Source organism: Helianthus annuus, chromosome 13, assembly GCF_002127325.2.
Source record: "Helianthus annuus cultivar XRQ/B chromosome 13, HanXRQr2.0-SUNRISE, whole genome shotgun sequence".
NCBI lineage: Eukaryota > Viridiplantae > Streptophyta > Magnoliopsida > Asterales > Asteraceae > Helianthus > Helianthus annuus.
Genome location: NC_035445.2, coordinates 139,272,099 through 139,292,407, shown reverse-complemented (window position 1 = coordinate 139,292,407; position 20,309 = coordinate 139,272,099). Strand labels below are relative to the sequence as shown.

The 20,309-nt window shown below is 36.8% G+C and overlaps 1 non-coding gene across 1 annotated transcript; it reads right to left on the bottom strand.

Annotated features, from left to right (window-relative positions):
- Positions 1–19,770: 19,770 nt before the first annotated feature.
- Positions 19,771–19,877, bottom strand: LOC118485983. The gene has a single exon (XR_004877840.1). It is a non-coding gene; the product is annotated as a small nucleolar RNA R71 (small nucleolar RNA).
- Between the last annotated feature and the right edge of the window lie 432 nt (positions 19,878–20,309).

Below are 20,309 nucleotides of genomic sequence, written 5' to 3'. Positions count from 1 at the left end.
ACAACAAAAGGGCAAAATGGTGGTAAAAAGCAACAAAAGGGCGAAAGTGGTGGGAAAAAAGTATCGTAAGGATTGTTTGATATAGTTTATGGTCTCGCTATTTTTCTTGCGATGGAAATGAATTCGGTGACAATTTTTGAGACTGATATATCAGCGATGGATGACAAACATGTAGACTATGTGTAACTGGATGGCGCCCACTGCCACCTAAGCCCATTAGGGGGCTAACCACAGAACCACATGGGCGTTATTGGGGCGCCATAGGGGGCATAAGCTTGGTAACGAACGTTATGCATATGTGTGTATTATATTTCTCACCCGGTCAAAATAATTCCCTTGACAAGGGCTTCCATCCCACTACACATATCTTAGAGATAAATTTTTGTAAATGTTTTTTGGACAAACTTTATGACAGTTTCTATAGACAAAGCGGTAATGGTTTTGTTGACAAGTTAGCGACAAGACAAATTTGTGACAGTTTATGCAATGCATTCTATTAAATTTTGGTGAAGAATCTTGTGACGGTTATATGTACTGAGTAGTGACCCTTGATGCCGATTGGTGGCGATTTTCGGTCCCTAATTACTAGAATCTAATTTGTTTGAAATTTTATAAAAAAAAAAATACATTTTTTTGAGATTTCAAGTTTTTTTTTTTCCAGGTCAAAAAAATTATTCAAATTTCAAAATTATAAACCAAAAAAAAATCACAAATTAAAAAGTAACTGATGAGATTTCAAGTTTTTTTTTTTTCAGGTCAAAAACTTATTCAAATTTCAAAATTATAAACCAAAAAAAAATCACAAATTAAAAAGTAACTGAAACAATTAAATCCGATTATACTATTTTTAACAAAATGTACGCAACTAGTTAAAGCCCTGCCCGTCTTGCGAGGTAGTATGCCGAATATTTCCACAACAATTAAAAAAAACACTATCATAGTTTTGCTAAAAAAAATTAAAATGATGGCAAGACCGTAATTTTGAGCTCGGGGCAAAACTGTAATTTGTCAGGACTAGTGAGTGAGGTTAGGCAGCTCCTTCACACACGAATAAAAATTAAATCGAGTCAACCAATTAAAACCAAACACTTCTATAGTTTTGTTAAAAAAACTAAAACGATTACAATACTGTAATTTTTGGTTTTGTTGTCGTTTAGTTGCTACTTAGTATGGTTTTACGCCCTCATGCAATGCTCGTACCACAGTTTTACGCCCCCTCACTGCAACGTGGGAGACCAAACTAGTTACAAACACATACATGTCATCACACCTAATTTTGCCTCATTGGCTAATTTCAACTAGATCTAATGTAATACAAGTCAGTGAATTCAAATATTACTTAATAAAAGGCAATGTATGTTAATTAGACTAGCCATTGTGACCCGTTATGACCCATTGCAAGTGAATATAACCCACTAAGACCCGTTCTAACTAAATATGATTGTTTCAAACCAAATATAACATAAATAAAAACTAGTATTAAGCACCCTCGCGTTGCGGCGGGGGCAAACACTAATGCCACACTACTGCCAGCAATCACCGACACTGAAGTTGTGGCGTGTTAATGCGAAGAAATTAAAATGAAACGTAAAACATAGAATAAAATAACTAAGTTGATCTAGGACTCGCACGTTACGATGAACCTGCGTCTATTTTTTCCCGTTTGACAGGTTCATCGTAATCTATATATAATATATATATACAAACCATAATACATACATTACAACAACCTTTGCATCAATAAGTTACAAATTATATTTATAGAAGATTTTGGCTAAATTAATTAGATTATTATAAATAGTAATACTTTACAAATAAAACACAACTTTGAATGGATCAAACCAATTGAATTTGGTAAGATAATGGAACTATTATTTGATTAGGGTACAACCACTGAAGCACAATTTACAACCATACATGAATAAAAAACAAACTAAATTTGGTAAGATAATAAAACCATTATTTGATTAAGGTACAACAAATTAAACACAATTTACAACCATACATGCATACAAATCTTACAAAATAATATACATGCATACAAATCTTACAAAATAATGGTATATAAATGTGACATGTTAGTTGTTTCAACTAAATATAACCCAATATAAAATATTGCACCATAATATAACTCAATGAGACACATTACAACACTTTACAACCCAATATTACTCAATAAAAGGCTGTGATACATACAAAATAGACCCATTTACACGTAAGAGGATCATTGCAACCAAATTTGACACATTAACACTCATCATTACAAATTACAAGCAAACATATATAAGTCACATTGCCAAAAGTAGTAACCTAGCTCCATTATGACTCATTCGAAGAATATATGGCACATTGGCACATTCTTATCACATTTGTCAAGACCAAATTCACTTAGCTTAATTAAATTAACAATTATATAAAGTTGAAACGATTTGTAGTGTTTAGTAAATTACTGTTTGACTAAGAACAACTAACAGAACCTAGAATATACTTTAATATCGTTTCAATTGGATATATCATGCGTCGAATGATTACAATGACAAGGGTATGTGTTAGAAAAATGATCAAACAGGAGATGCTCTATAGAGCATAGAACCACATGCTCTATAGAGCATAACAACATAACAAACATCACATGCTCTATAGAGGATAACAACGTAACATTAGCGCATCCCTCAATATTGCATATGACCGTTGTTTTTACATCAATCAAGGATATGACAGCCATGTATTTTTTTTGCATTCCTTTCTTTGTACTTCACAATTCAAGCAATATACACAAAACGCTTTCTGATCCAATTTGAAACATTGTATCAAAGCGGTGTATACGATCCTACAATCGATCCGCTCATCATCTATCTCTTTCAAAATCATAATCGAAGGCAACCATGGCACATTCAAATGATAATGATTTGGCTCTGCAGATCACCAAACTTCTTAAAACCAGCCTCAAAATCAAAATAATCAACCCCATAAAAAAAACTCTCTGACGCTCTAAAAATCAGTCGCAAACTCAATAGTAAAAACTATGCCATGTGGGCCCGAATGATCTAGGCTGCAATTGGGGCAAGTCGAAAACCATTCTAAGCCATCTTTCTGATGAAAGGTACAAACATAGGAAACAAGATGATATAATCATGTTCTCATGGTTGATACAAAACATCGAACCCGCTCTTGCAAGTAATTTAACCAAATACCCCACTGCAAAAACAATACGAGATGCTTTGGTTATTACTTACAATAGCGGGAAAGACGAATTGCAAACTTTTTCCCTTCATGTCAAGGCAAAAGGGATAAAACAAAATGGTTCATCACTTGAAGATTTCTAGATTATCTTGCAAGATATATGAGGCGAAATTAACAGGAGAGATCCAAACCCTATGAAATGGGTTGCAGATATAGCAACCTACAATAAAACTCGGTCAGAGCAGAAACTCTTCCAGTTCCTAAACACACTCAATAGACAGAATGATACCATAAAAAGAGAGGTTCTCTGTCACACCCCGATATTTCCACATATTATCGGTAGGCCCGGTGGGGAATATCGTGACGTAATATTGATATCATCATGGTCATACATACACAGAATAGCACAGCGGAAGTCTTGGAATATAAAATATTATTACAAACTCAAATGTCTGAAAATATCAAAGTATTTATTATAGACGAGCCTGTAATATCAAATCCACAGGTGGATCTTTACAGAATGTATGAAATGAAGTTTAGCAGACTTTAAGGCATCTTTAAGGATTTGCAAAATCCTCTTTTTCGACAACGAGCAATCTCCCAGCCTATTACGAGTAGTACCTGCCACTTAGTCTTGGAAAATACGTCAGTTTTCACTGGTAAATACAATTAACTGACTCTTTTGAAAAGAGTTTATGAAAATTGATTTAAGTGCACAAGGCACAAACCGTTTATAACTTGGGACAATCTTTAATAAAATCTTGTATACCAATTTACTTGTTTGTCATACATATGGGGCTGGTTTGGAAGCCGGTCATGATTAACCGACTCACCACTTACAAAACCCATGAAGGAGTTATTCCCAACATGTGGGTTATTTAAATTTTAGCATTTGCATCTGTCAGGTGTATGCCTACACCCCGTGCATAGGTCGTGTCCATTTTTAACTTTAATGAGCCGAGGATATCCAGGACACGGTCATTAACCCCCAATGTTTATGTTATCAAACAATACAGATTAAAACGGCTTATGCAGATTTATTAAATCACAATCCAACTAAATGATCTCATACCCGACCAAGCAGTAATAATTTACCGTATCCCAAGCCCGTATAGGGAAAATAAGTTAAAAGTATTTACCTGAGCTAATACTTGATTCACAGCAAAATAACTCAGTCGTATCCAATCTATCTAAATGCAGGTAGCTTTTACCGGGTTGCTCTAGTCTGGAGTGATGGTAATATATAACCAATTCAGAATGCTAGCGGTCTTATTTAAGTCGTAGACTTAGACCGGCTAGCTTAAAGTATCTAAAACGGTACAATATGCTAAATTAAGCGATGACCGGAATAGAATGTGATTTAGACCCGACAAGTTTGGATACTTGTATAATATGGGTAAACTAAACACATTCCAGATTTTGAGATAAAAATGATAAGGTTAAACCCGTTTCGGCAAACTTACGTAAACTAGTTACATAAACCGATCCGAATGCGTAAATGCATAACGGGCAACCAAATGAATCATATACAAGTCTCTTATGTTATTATGCTTAAGATATGTTGATACATCAGTAGGATGTTAACATATATGCCCAAGAAGTAATTAAAACCAATTTAAGTCCCGTAGGGGCATTTTGGTCATTTTACCCCTTATAAAAGAGGTTTTAAAGTAAACTGAGGTTCTGGTCTTTGATACTCAGTAAAAATATTTATTTTATCACATTACATCAGTAAGATATTTATATATGTGAGGTTTACCATTTATGGCCAAACTATGCCCCGAAAGGGTATTTTGGTCATTTCACATATGCTTTTAAGGACATTTTTAGAAGTCTGGGTTCATGACTTATACCTACTGTAATAATATTAAAATTTACTTAAAAGTTTAGTAGGTAATAAGCCTTAGGTGTTAAATATGGTTTTAAACCATACTATGCACCTTAATTAGCGTAAAGTCGCTAATTGACGATAATCACGAATGTTTATATAAATCTGAGATTTTGATCAGTCTTAAATGCTCAAATTAATTTATTTAATATATGAAATCAGTAGGAAAAGGTTTGGCATTCAAATCATTTGTAAATCTTATTTTATGCGTGAAAAAGGTATTATCGTCATTTACCGAATCATACAAGAACTCCTTGATATGATTAGATTATAATCTGATCAAAAATTCCAAAAATCCCTAAAACTAATATCTTAATAGTAGGTAATGAGTTTTGGATCAAAATCCAAGTTTAAACATGCCTTATGCAAGATATCGCAATTTAATTAATAAAAAGCTTCTAATTACGATATCGAGCATAACTTCTGTTTGAGACCAAGAACTAATGTGAAATTTTCGGGACATACTTATATATCAGTAAAAAAGGTTTTTGTCCCTCTCACATTTTTAAAAATCTCATTCATATGTCAAAAGGGCAAAACGGGCATTTATAAGCATATTAACGGAGATTAGCATATAATTCAAACCACTAAGGACTAGGTAATATAACCTTAGGAGGTTATACTATAACATAATACGGTCCTAATGGAAGCTTAGAACATGGAAGGATCAAGCTTAATCGAGTCATAACTGAAAGTCAAATCAAAAGTCAAGCTTTTGCGATTTTCGATTATAAACTGACCTTAAACTGATAATTGTCGGGTTAGACATGTTTAAACATGTTCTAATAATTATCAAGTTATTAGAATGTTAAAACATAATTTATAACCTCAGTTTTTTATTAATTTGAATCATTATTACAATTTCTGTCTAGTTTGACTTTTTGACTAACTAGTTTGACCCGACAATTAATTAGTCAAACGAAATAATTAGGAGGTGCCCTTTTAAGGGTTAATCACCTACCTTAATATGGTTCCATAACCACTTTCATTTCGGTCAGTGGCTGGACCATTTATGATTAAACCGAAAGTCAAAGCCTAATTACGATATAATTGACTTTTCGGTTTTTTAGCTAATAAAATGGACTAAGCAGGGATTAAACTCTTACATAAGGTCCTTGCTATCTTTTTTACACTTCTAAGTCTTCTCCTAATGCTTGCTAGCTCCAGAAATGATCAGGAACACAAGAACTTGAGAGAAGAGTGAAGAGTGAATGAATGAGCAAATGAAAAGCTGGATATAAGGGCCTATTTATAGTGAATTGAAGTTGCTCCAGATCATCCCAAGTGTTTAGGGATGTTTTAAGATCATCACAAGTGTCCTAGTGGTTTTAAAAAACCATCAACAAGGCCCTAGAATTCAATCAAAACTTGTTTGGAGTACAAGGAATGAAGGTAACCTGCAGCTGTCAAACTTTTCTGTCCAGCTACTGCCGTCGCGCTGCGCGACAGGAGATCAGGGGAGGCGTCGCGCGACGCGAGCCTATCTGGATCAACAATTCAAGTTTGATTTTTGACATATCTAGTCCCTAAACCTTCATAACCTTTATAACTTTCATTTTATGAACATCTGGCCCTTGTAGTTAGTTTGTGGATGATCTAGGGAGCATAACCAAACACCGTTAGGTCCGGTTTCGTTAAACGATCTTTGAAAACATAAGTTTTGCCTTGTTGACGCTTTAAACCCTAATTCTTGGGAATTCGCGTAAACAACGCATAACGATCTTGAAACCTCATGAAATTTATATCATTTATTCTTGAGAGTATATTTGAATATTTCGAAGCCCCGGGTTTGTTAAAAGGTCACTCAGAGGTAAGAATTATCATGTTGACACGTTTAACCCCTGTAGTTTATAAGCTTTCGATTATTTTCACAAATGGCTTCTTAGATCCAATTCATCACTCGTTTAAGAATATATTTTCGTAGGTGGTCATTCAGAGGCACAAGTTTGGCATGATGACACTTTTAGTGCCTTTGGTTTCATATTTGGATCGTTTTAAAACTTTAGTCCTTCAATACCCAATCTTTCACATGATTAGGGTTTAGGACACGTGTCTTCACATAATTGGACATGTTTTTACGTGGTGTTACATCCTAACCCCCTTAAAAGAGATCTCGGCCCTGAGATTTACTGGAACAAGTGAGAATACTTCTGTCGCATAATGGACTTAATTTCCCACGTATTTTCAGGCCTCTACAAGCATCTTATTTAACTTTAATTATAGGCACATGCTTCTTTCGGAGCTTTTTAACCTGTCGATAATTGATCGATATAGGTCTTTCAACAAATCTCAGGCTTTCATCAACCTGTATGTCTTTATGAAACATTGCTAGCAATTCATTGGCTAGACATTTCTTTAAATTATAGATGTGGAATACATTGTGAATTCCACTCAGCTCCTTAGGCAAGTTTAGCTTATAAGCTATACTGTCGACACATTCGATGATCTCGAACGTTTTAATACATCCAGGGCTTAACTTGCCCTTCTTACCATACCGCATCACTCCTTTCCAGGGTGATACCTTTAATAAGATTTTATCGCCCTACTTCAAACTTTAGAAGTTTCCGCTTCGCATCAGCATACTTTTCTGCCTATCCCTGGCAGCCTTCAGGCAATCACGAATTTGAACAATCTTGTCCATCGTTTTAAGGACTATATCAGGTCCTGATAACTGAGTTTCTCCTACTTCTGTCCAATAAACAGGCGTTCTGCATTTCTTTCCATACAATGCCTTAAAAAGGCGCAACTTGAATGCTAGTATGGTAGCTATTATTGTAGGAAAACTTGATCAAAGGTAGGTGGTCATCTCAGCTACCTTCCCAATTAATAACACATGCTCGAAGCATGTCTTCCAAAGTTTAAATTGTATGCTCACTTTGTCTATCTTTCTGAGGATGGTAAGCAGTACTAAAATTTAAACGAGTGCTTAAATATTGTTAGCAACTTTTCCAAAAGTGAAAGGTGTATCTAGTATTTCTATCAGATATAATAGATACCAGCACTCCATGGAGAGATACAATCTCATCCACATATAATTGAGCTAATTCATCGGAGCTATAAGTCTCATTGATGGGTAAGAAATGTGATGACTTAGTTTGTCTATCAATTATGACCCATATAGTATCGTCTTCGTGCCTTGTTTTAGGTAACTTGGTTATAAAATCCATGGTTACCATCTCCCACTTCCATGTGGGAAGCTCTGGCTGTTGTAAACCTGACGGCTTTTGATGTACAGCTTTAATCTAAGCACAAGTCAGGCACTTATCTACGTGTGTGGCTATAGATTTCTTCAAACCTATCCACCAATAATTAGCTCTCAAATCTTGATACATTTTGTCACCTCCAGGGTGAACTGAGTATTTTGAATTGTGAGCTTCCTGGAGGATTATATCTCGAAGTCCTCCATGAATAGGAATCCAGATTCATTCTAAGGATTCCATTCTTGCCAGGTGCTAACTGTTCAGCAGTTACACCTATCTTTTCATTTGGAAGGTTAGTTTCCAAAACAGCTTCCTTCCGTTAACAATCTTTCATTCAAGCGGTTCTTTAGATCAATGCTCTTGGCATTAATCCTTATAGGTTTGACTCTTTCTTTTCGGCTTAGAGCATCGGCGACTATATTCGCTTTGCCAGGATGGTAGCGAATTTCGCAATCATAATTATTTAGAGTCTCCCTCCAATGGCGTTGTCTCATATTGAGATCCTTTTGATTGGATAGATGTTGGAGACTTTCGTGATCCGAATATATTATATACTTAGATCCATATAAATAATGTCTCCACAACTTAAGTGCAAAGACAACGACACCCAACTCTAATTCGTGGGTGGATTAAACTATTTTCATGCACTTTTAACTGTCGTGATGCATAGGCGATCACCTTGCCTTTCTACATAAGTACACAACCCATACTGTTGTGTGAAGCATCATAGTTTACGACAAACTCTTCAATTCCTTTGGGCAATGTCAACACCGGATCATTGCTCAATTTCTGTTTAAGAATCTCAAAAGATTCTTGTTGTTTTGGACCCCCAATCAAATTTCACCTTTTTACAGGTCAGAGAAGTCAATGATGCAGCTATCCTTGAGAAGTTCTTAATGAATCTTCTATAATAACCATCAAATCTCAGAATGCTGTGAATTTCTGTTGGTGTCTTTGGTGCCTCCCAGTTCATAATGACTTCTATTTTAGCGGGATCTACTTGGATACCACGCTTGCTAACTACATGTCCAAGGAATTGGACTTCACGAAGCCAAAACTCATACTTAGAGAACTTAGCATACAGTTTCTCCTGTCGAAGCAACCCTAAAATACATCGAAGGTGTTTCTCATGATCATCCTGATTACGAGAATAAATAAGTATGTCGTCTATAAAGACAATGACAAACTTATCTAAGTATAGCTTGCAGACTCTATTCATGAGGTCCATGAATGCTGCTGGTGCATTAGTAAGCCCGAAAGACATCACTAAGAGCTCATAATATCCATACCTCATTCTTAACGCTGTCTTAGGTACATCTTCAGTTCTAACCTTGAATTGATGATATCCAGATCTTAAATCGATCTTTGAGAAGAAGCTTGCCCCTTGGAGTTGGTCGAATAAGTCGTCGATCCTGGGCAAAGGATAACGATTCTTGATCATTACTTTATTTAGCTCTTGATAATCAATGCATAGACGCATTGACCCATCCTTCTTCTTCACGAACAGTATAGGAGTTCCCCAAGGAAGAGCTGGGTTGTATGAAACCCTTTTCCAGTAATTCATCCGATTGAGTCCTGAGCTCTTTCATTTCTGTAGGCGCTAACCGATATAAAGCTTCTGTAATAGATACGGCTCCTAATAGAATGTTAATCCTAACTTCACTTTGCCTCTCAGGAGGTAAACAAGGTTGATAGTCACTTATGCCATGCAATTGACACATCTGTTTTACGAGTGCATGGATGCCTTAAGTAGAGACGTCTACTTAGGCATTCCTATAATGGATATCTTCTTTGAATACCACCAGCTGACTTTGGTACAATATGATCATTGAAATATCTTAGTGGTCCCATGCATTAAACTTCCATACTGATCAGGCATGAACATAATCTATGGGATGCACTGGGATACGCCAATCCTCATATGGCACTTTTGTCAATCATAGTTGGCACTCGCAGTTGATAGAAATCAATGAGAAAAATAATTAAAATAACATATATTGCCGTACTCCATCTAGGGAAATAGTACTTCAGAATATTCAGAAGGATCATCGTCGAGAATAGAAGAGACGTTCTCTATGGTTTCATTGGTAGGTTCTACCTTATACTTAATGTCTGGAGTTCTTGAGTATTAACAAAAGTTTGCTAAGCTTATAGTCTATAAAAGACTTATTATCGCCTGTATTAAAAATATGACACTTAGCAGAAATTATCATTGATAAAGGATAAGGAATGTACCTGATGATATTATTAATATGTACTGCCTCTGACATTCATCAGGTAGTTCAGGCATTTCCCTTCTTGGCCTCTTCAGGCTTCTTGGTTTTATTTGGGCAATTAGTTTTGATGTGCCCTATTTCATTGCAACCATAGCAGGTTGCGTCCTTTATGTTTTGGCACTCCAAAGTTTTGTGCCCTTCTTTATTACAGATTCCACAAGGCTTGGCTTGTGAATCTAAAGTGCATTTCCCTTTAGTCGCCCTCTTTGGACAGCTAGTCTTTATATGCCCTTTCTCGCCACAACCATAGCATGTGGCGTTTATCAACTCCTTGCATTCATGAGTCTTGTGATACATCTCCTTACAGATGCCACATCCCCTGGTTTGCTTACGGAAACATTTTCCGAAGTGCTGTTTCTCGCAGGTTTTACATTTGGGTTTTGCCTCATTTGGCTTGGACTGGTTATAATTTGAACCGGTCTTACCCTTTTTGTAACCCTTATTTGGGGTATTATCGCACTTTCGTTTATGATCCTTTAATACTCGGTCCACGGCTTTGTTTACGGCTGTATCTAACATAGCCTGTAACTCGGTGCCCGTTAAGTTCAGTCTTGCGATATTATTCTGATCAACTAGATGATTATGAGCTTCATATGAGTCAGCCATGGTGAAGCTTTGAAGGCTATAACTGAGTAATAATAATTTATTTTATTATATAGCGAATCGTCGAATTTGATGATTAAATAGCCATGGTTTAAATAAACCATACAGGCCAATAAGATAGTATGAAATTTATTTGATTATGTTTTGCCTAGGTTTTAAATGAACCATTTTTTGCATTTTAACGGAATCTAATCCTTCATATTTATTAGACAGGGGACATAAGTCACAACTGTCAATGTCGTACAGACATTTTATATAGCGCAAAGGCTTGTCTCAAAGGACTTTTAGATGGCATCAAGGCCTTGTCACTAGGACAGTTTTAATCATAATCAATGATCCTTTGGATCGGAAAATTTCATAGTTCATTGCCTTTTGGCAAGAAGTTATGAAATAAAATTATCTTTGTCATGAATACATGTTTGTCCATAGACATACATCTCAAATGGATGTTTTGATGTGTACATCATGTTCAACGTTATTAGCCATGATTCATATTGATCATTTAGGCCATGAAGGTGGCTTGGAAAGATCCAAGTACTTTTGGAAGCTAATGTGGTTTCTCAAGTTACACAGCCAGGAATGTTAACATGTTTTTAGATGTTTACAAGGATTAATTGTCTTAAGAGGGTTTTACCATCACAGCCATGTTCATAGACATATAGGCTAGGTTATACCATTAAGAGGATCCTTTGAAATTTTTCAGCTGATCGATAAAGTTCGAGTAAAAATCGGAACGATCGTTGGATAAAGGACGATATGAATACCTATATAAGAAAAACTTCCCATAAATCATTAGGAATTTACAATAGTGCCTTAATCGGGACTTTTAATAATTCATTTGTCCACATAGGGACTTTAAAGCAACACTAGTCCACGCAGGGACTTAAAGGGAAAAATATAAGTCCATATAGGGACTATAAAATATGTCCTCAAAGGGGTTATAATGAAATGTCATGTCCTCAAAGGGACTAATTCAAAGTAGCGTATCCCCAAAGGGATTTTAATGAAATAACATGTCCATAAAAGGACTATATTGGTACAGCGTGCGCACAAAAGGGATTTGTTGTACAGATGTCCTCACAGGGACTTTATGTCGAGAGACATGTCCTCAATGGGACTTATTAATGAAACAATATATCCTTGAAAGGACTATAATAAAATATCATATCCACAAGGGATCTCAATGTAATAATTCGTCCATAAAAGGGACTTTGAAGAATCAACATGTCCACGAAGGGACTATGATGAAATAATACGTCCTTGAAAGGACTATAATGAATTATTATGTCCGCCAGGGGACTTTGATAAAATAATATGTCTACAAAAATACTTTTAATGAAATGATATGCCCATAAAAGGACTTATGATGAAGTATAATGTCCATGAGAGGACTATATTGAAATACCTAGTCCACAGAGGGACTATAATGAAATTTAATGTCCTTGAAGGGACTGAATAGCGAATGCCCATACAGGGTCTTAAGTTGAAAGGTATGTCCACACAGGGACTATATAGAAGAGATAGGTCCTTATAAGGACTTAAAAGACAAATAATATTATGAAAGAAGGATTCTCTAACGCCTTCTTTGCTCCATTTTTATTGTTTCTCTTCTTTGTTTACCATATTCGATAGGGACACTAAAGACCTTAGTGAATAACGTAAGTATTCCAATCAGGATCCGTTATAGAAGTAGAATTTAAGAATTCCATGGTTAAAGAATAATATGGATCACGAATTGAGTTTTGACTGATACAATCCAAATCTTGGGATTTCAAAACTTGAAGGTAAAGAATAGGGATCATTAGGATCCACTGGTATTATTTTCAAAATGGGAGCCTCAGGGACCACCTGGTATGGACTCCACTGATACAGAATTCAAAACTTTGAGCCTCGGGGACCTTCGGTATGGGCTTCGAAGTCTGAATACAATTCAATAGATTTGGTTTTAGGAATAGGTCCATGAAGGTCTTTCTTCCAAACCGGTCGCACGCTTATTCTAGCCGTAATATGAAGCATGGCATTCCTTGGCTTCGAATGAGGAGAAATTCCATCAACGGCTTCCTTGCTTGGCGACTTATTCAAAATACATAAAATCGAAAAAAATGTTTACTTAATAGGGATGAGAGCATTCCTATGTTAAGTCTAGACTCAAAAGGTCTAAGGAATATGTTACTGTGTCATTGAGATTAAACACAAAAGACTAGTGTTTAATTCACTCAATGTTGGCTCTGATACCAACCTGTCACACCCCGATATTTCCACATATTACCAGTGGGCCCGGTGGGGAGTATCGTGACGTAAGATTGATATCATCATGGTCATACATACACAGAATAGCACAGCGGAAGTCTTGGAATATAAAATATTATTACAAACTCAAATGTCTGAAAATATCAAAGTATTTATTATAGACGATCCTGTAATATCAAATCCACAGGTGGATCTTTACAGAATGCATGAAATGAAGTTTAGCAGACTTTAAGGCATCTTTAAGGATTTGCAAAATCCTCTTTTTCGACACCGAGCAATCTCCCAGCCTATTACGAGTAGTACCTGCCACTTAGTCTTTGGAAAATACGTCAGTTTTCACTGGTAAATACAATTAACTGACTCTTTTGAAAAGAGTTTATGAAAATTGATTTAAGTGCACAAGGCGCAAAGCGTTTATAACTTGGGACAATCTTTAATAAAATCTTGTATACCGATTTAATTGTTTGTCATACAAATGGGTCCAGTTTGGAAGCCGGTCATGATTAACCGACTCACCACTTACAAAACCCACGAAGGAGTTATTCCCAACATGTGGGTTATTTATATTTTAGCATTCGCATATGTCGGGTGTATGCCTACACCCCGTGCATAGGTAGTGGCCATTTTTAACTTTAATGAGCCGAGGATATCCAGGACACGGTCGTTAACCCCCAATGTTTATGTTATCAAACAATACAGATTAAAACGGGTTATGCAGATTTATTAAATCACAATCCGACTAAATGATCTCATACCCGACCAAGCAGTAATAATTTACCGTATCCCAAGCCCGTGTAGGGAAAATAAGTTAAAAGTATTTACCTGAGCTAATACTTGATTCACAGCAAAATAACTCAGTCGTATCCAATCTACCTAAATGCATGTAGCTTTTACCGGGTGGCTCTAGTCTGGAGTGGTGGTAATATATAACTAATTCAGAATGCTAACGGTCTTATTTAAGTCGTAGACTTAGACCGGCTAGCTTAAAGTATCTAAAACGGTACAACATAGTAGATTAAGCGATGACCGGAATAGAATGTGATTTAGACCCCACAAGTTTGGATAATTGTATAATATGCGTAAACTAAACACATTCCGGATTTTGAGATAAAAATGATAAGGTTAAACCCGTATCAGCAAACTTACGTAAACTAGTTACATAAACCGATCCGAATGCGTAAATGCATAACGGGCAACCAAATGAATCATATACAAGTCTCTTATGTCATTATGCTTAAAATATGTTAATACATCAGTAGGATGTTAACATATATGCCCAAAAAGTAATTAAAACCAATTTAAGTCCCGTAGGGGCATTTCGGTCATTTTACCCTTTATAAAAGAGCTTTTAAAGTAAACTGAGGTTCTGGTCTTTGATACTCAGTAAAAATATTTATTTTATCACATTACATCAGTAAGCTATTATATATATGTGAGGTTTACCATTTATGGCCAAACTATGCCCCGAAAGGGTATTTTGGTCATTTCACATATGCTTTTAAGGACATTTTTGGAAGTCTGAGTTCATGACTTATACCAACTGTAATAATATTAAAATTTACTTAAAAGTTCAGTAGGTAATAAGTCTTAGGTGTTAAATATGGTTTTAAACCATACTATGCACCTTAATTAGCGTAAAGTCGCTAATTGACGATAATCATGAATGTTTATGTAAATCTGAGATTTTGATTAGTCTTAAATGCTCAAATTAATTTATTTAATATATGAAATTAGTAGGAAAAGGTTTGGCATTCAAATCATTTGTAAATCTCATTTTATGCGTGAAAAGGGTATTATCGTCATTTACCGAATCATACAAGAACTCCTTGATATGATCAGATTATAATCTGATCAAAAATTCCAAAAAATCCCTAAAAATAATATCTTAATAGTAGGTAATGAGTTTTGGATCAAAATCCAAGTTTAAACATGCCTTATGCAAGATATCGCAATTTAATTAATAAAAAGCTTCTAATTACGATATCGAGCATAACTTTTGTTTGAGACCAAGAACTGATGTGAAACTTTCGGGACATACTTATATATCAGTAACAAAAGTTTTTGTCCTCTCACATTTCTAAAAATCTCATTCATATGTCAAAAGGGCAATACAGGCATTTATAAGCATTTTAACGGAGATTAGCATATAATTCAAACCACTAAGGACCATGTAATATAACCTTAGGAGGTTATACTATAACATAATACGGTCCTAATGGAAGATTAGAACATGGAAGGATCAAGCTTAAAGAGTCATAACTGAAAGTCAAAGCAAAAGTCAAGCTTTTACGACTTTCGGTTATAAACTGACCTTAAACTGATAATTGTCGGGTTAGACATGTTTAAACATGTTCTAATACTAATTACCAAGTTATTAGAATGTTAAAACATAATTTATAACCTCTGTTTTTTATTAATTTGAATCATTATTACAATTTATGTCCAGTTTGACTTTTTGACTAACTAGTTTGACCACAAAATTAACTAGTCAAACGAAATAATTAGGAGGTGCCCTTTTAAGGGTTAATCACCTACCTTAATTTGGTTCCATAACCACTTTCGTTTCGGTCAGTGGCTGGACCATTTATGATTAAACCGAAAGTCAAAGCCTAATTACGATATAATTGACTTTTCGGTTTTTAAGCTAATAAAATGGACTAAGCAGGGATTAAACTCTTACATAAGGTCCTTGCTATCTTTTCTACACTTCTAAGTCTTCTCCTAATGCTTGCTAGCTCTAGAAATAACCAGGAACACAAGAACTTGAGAGAAGAGTGAAGAGTGAATGAATGAGCAAATGAAAAGCTGGACATAAGGGCCTATTTATAGTGAATTCAAGTTGCTCCAGATCATCCCAAGTGTTTAGGGATGTTTTAAGATCATCACAAGTGTCCTAGTGGTATTAAAAACCATCAACAAGGCCCTAGAATTCGATCAAAACTTGTTTGGAGTACAAGGAATGAAGGTAACCTGCAGCTGTCAAAATTTTATGTCCAGCTACTGCCGTCGCGCTGTGCGATAGGAGATCAGCGGAGGCGTCGCGCGACGCGAGCCTGTCTGGATCAACAATTCAAGTTCGATTTTTGACATATCTAGTCCCTGAACCTTCATAACCTTTATAACTTTCATTTTACGCACATCTGGCCCTTGTAGTTAGTTTGTGGATGATCTATGGAGCATAACCAAACACCGTTAGGTCCGGTTTCGTTAAACGATCTTTGAAAACATAAGTTTCACCTCGTTGACGCTTTAAACCCTAATTCTTGGGAATTCGCGTAAACAACGCATGACGATCTTGAAACCTCATGAAATTTATATCATTTATTCTTGAGAGTATATTTGAATATTTCGAAGCCCCGGGTTTGTTAAAAGGTCACTCAGAGGTAAGAATTAACATGTTGACACGTGTAACCCCTGTAGTTTATAATCTTTCGATTATTTTCACAAACGGCTTGGGTGGTCATTCAGAGGCACAAGTTTGGCATGATGACACTTTTTGTCCTTTCGGTTTCATATTTGGATCGTTTTACAACTTTAGTCCTTTCAATACCCAATCTTTCACATGATTAGGGTTTAGGACACGTGTCTTCACATAATTGGACATGTTTTTACGTGGTGTTACATTCTCCAATGGGATCCGTTACCCTCGGCTGAGGGCACCTATGCTGTTGTCCGAAAAGAAATGACCCACCAGGGTATACTAGGAACGACCACTAATAACGGTGTGGCGTGATGTGCACAAAATGCAACATATAAATTACATCAATTGTGGCATAAAACTAACCCTTTTTAGTAATAATGTTGGAAAAAGTGTGCTTTTGTCTTCCTTTTGTATTTTCAGGATTAAATGGGCTCAAATAAACAAAAGAAGCAAAAAGACAGCTAAATCTAACATAAATACAAGAAAAGGAACAAACGTGGCATGCCCGGCCTCCCCGACAACATCTTCCCAAGCAAAACAAGAGAACAGAAGGCTGAACACGCCCCGTGCTCAATGAGCACGGGGGCGTGCCCAAGTGTCAGCAGAAAAGACAAAGTTGTAGAAGCTTCTATCGCCCACCACGGGGTCGTGCTCAGCGAACATGGGGCCGCGGTCAACTCTAAGATTCGCAGGATCTAGGGAAATCTTGATAGTACAGATACGCTTCTAAACACGGGGTCGTGCTCAGCGGACACGGGGGCGTGGTCAACTAATGCAGACAAACTGCAATTAATGAAGAAAGAGAGAAGGATGGACACGGGGTCGTGCCCGAGCTTCTGTTCAGCCTATAAATAGGGGTGCTTGGATCACTTGCAACTCATCCCTTGGCACACCACCTCTCTCACACTTCACCCACCACCATCACAACACCATCATCCACCACCATCATCCATTGTCCATCATAGAGTGTGTGAGTCATCTCGGGATCCAAGATTGATCGTAAGAGTTCTTGACAATCAAAGGCCATGTTTGCCTAAGTCTCTTACATCACTTGGTGAAGACAAGTGTTTAGTGTAATACTTTTTACTTTTAATCTTTTCGCACTTTTTATTTGGTTATGTATTAATAACTTTAATAACTAGTTTCTTATGTTGAAGGTGATTCTTCCTTATCGTTTGTCTGTGGCGTCTTGGCATTATTTTACTGTCTATATAAAATAAAATATTTTCACCATTCAAATCTCCACGGTCTGTATGGAGATATGTTGCCTACCTGGTCGGGGGTTAAGGGAACGGTTTGGTAAGAGTCTTGCCATTGTTCAGTGTATAGATCCTACAAAGGACCTGGGTCAAATTTAGTAGGACCTCCTTCAATACCCACTGGTATTGGATGGCGGGGGTCCAAACTCTTTGATCCCCTCATAAGTAAGCTACTATTAAAACTTTAACCCGGCTACTTAGGACTGTATCCCTGCTGACTCGGACTACTTAGCCGAGGGTAACGTCACCTTCAATAGAGGGGCCTACCACATTATGCATTAATAACTTAATTAATTATCTTTCAATAATCTGACCCTTTAGGATTGTATCCATGTTGACTCAAACTACTGGGTTGAGGGTAACGTCACCTTCAAAAGAGGGGCCTACTACAATAACTAAGATAATCTCTTGAAAATTGAAAAGGTGCGGAAATAATCAAAGGTTACACTACACACGAGTCGGATCCAAGTGATTCATCTTGTCTATCTATTTTTATTTTTATTTTATTTTTCAGCATTATAGTTAGTTTTATTTTTCTAGTTTAAAAACCTTTTTTCTAATTTTTTATTTGATTAGACGTTGAGGATAAACCGGTACTAAAAGCTCTTGTATCCCTGGACGACCTCGGGATCTTACCAACACTATACTACGTCCACGATGGGTGCACTTGCCCATATGTGTGTTTAGTGTTAGTAAATATCGTGTTTTATAAATTTAAAACTTGGCTAAAAAAGTGTAAAAGGGCTTAAAATATACACCTAAAATATATTACACTTCACGCACATCAAGTTTTTGGCGCCGTTGCCGGGGACACAAGGATTTTAAGAAAGTTAGGAATCAATGGCCTAATCGTGTTTTTTTAATTTTTCTGCTTTTTTTAGGATTTTCTTAATTTTTCAGCTTCTGCAGAGCTCAGCATGGGCCGTGCCTGGTCGGACAAAGGTCGTGCCCAGCATTGTTACTGGCAGTTTTTATTTTCCGAGTTACAGAGAGCTGAGCACGGGGCCGTGTCGGTGCAACACGGGGCCGTGTCCAACTCCCCAGTAACAGGGATCCGGAAAACAATCACTGTATCTCCGACCACGGGCCGTGTTCATCTGAGCACGGGGCCGTGGTGAACCTTCTAACCAACGTTCTTTTCTGTTTTTATTGCAAGACTTGGAACCCAGGCGCCACATCTGGACTTTCTACGTAGTGTATGAGCTCCAGTTCTAGTAGAGACATAAAAGAACCTCTAGAAGAACCCGAACGCTTTCTCAGAAAAAGACTTAAAGCTAAAAACCAAGAGAAAGTTTCGGGGGACCCACTTCCAATGGCGGACCAACGTACCCTCATGGATTACCTACGACCCACCGTAGGTAATCTAGGCGCCGCTATCAATGCACCGAATGTCGAAGCCAACAACTTCGAACTTCAGCCACATTTGATACAAATGCTTCAAAACTCCGCAACCTTCCACGGGCTTGCGGACGAGGATCCTCATCTACATATTACTAACTTCTTAGAAATATGTGATACCTTTCGGATCAATGGAGCATCAAACGACGCCATCCGCCTTCGAATGTTTCCATTTTCATTAAAAGACCGAGCTAAGGCTTGGCTCAACGCCCTCCCAGTTGGCTCGGTAAACACCTGGGATGAACTAGCCCAAAAGTTTCTATATAAGTATTTCCCTCCTGCTAAAACGGCTAAATTAATGACTGAAATTAATACATATTTACAAGAGGATGGGGAATCCTTATATGAAACTTGGGAAAGGTTCAAGGAGCTACTAAGAAAGTGTCCTCATCACGGTCTTGCGGTGTGGCAACAAGTATCCACTTTCTACAATGGGTTGTTGCCACACACAAGACAAACATTTGACTCTAGCTCCGGGGGACTTTTAGGTAATCGCCGCCCGAATGAAATATACAATCAAATTGAGGAAATTGCTCAAACCAATTTTCAGTGGCACACTCCCCTAGGCAATAAATCTATTGCCCCGGGCGCCCATAAGGATGATGAAAGCACTTCTTTACAAGCCCAAATCGAGGCCCTTTCTTCTAAAATCAAAAAGTTAGAAATGACAAAAACGGTCTCGGTTATGGCTTGTGAGGGGTGTGGTGGGCCACATGAAAATTGGAGTTGTATGAAAGAAGTAGATGATCAAACCGAGTCGGTAAACTACATTGACAATAGACCTAGGCCGTCGGGTCCTCCAATGGGTACCTACAACCAAGGATGGCGTAA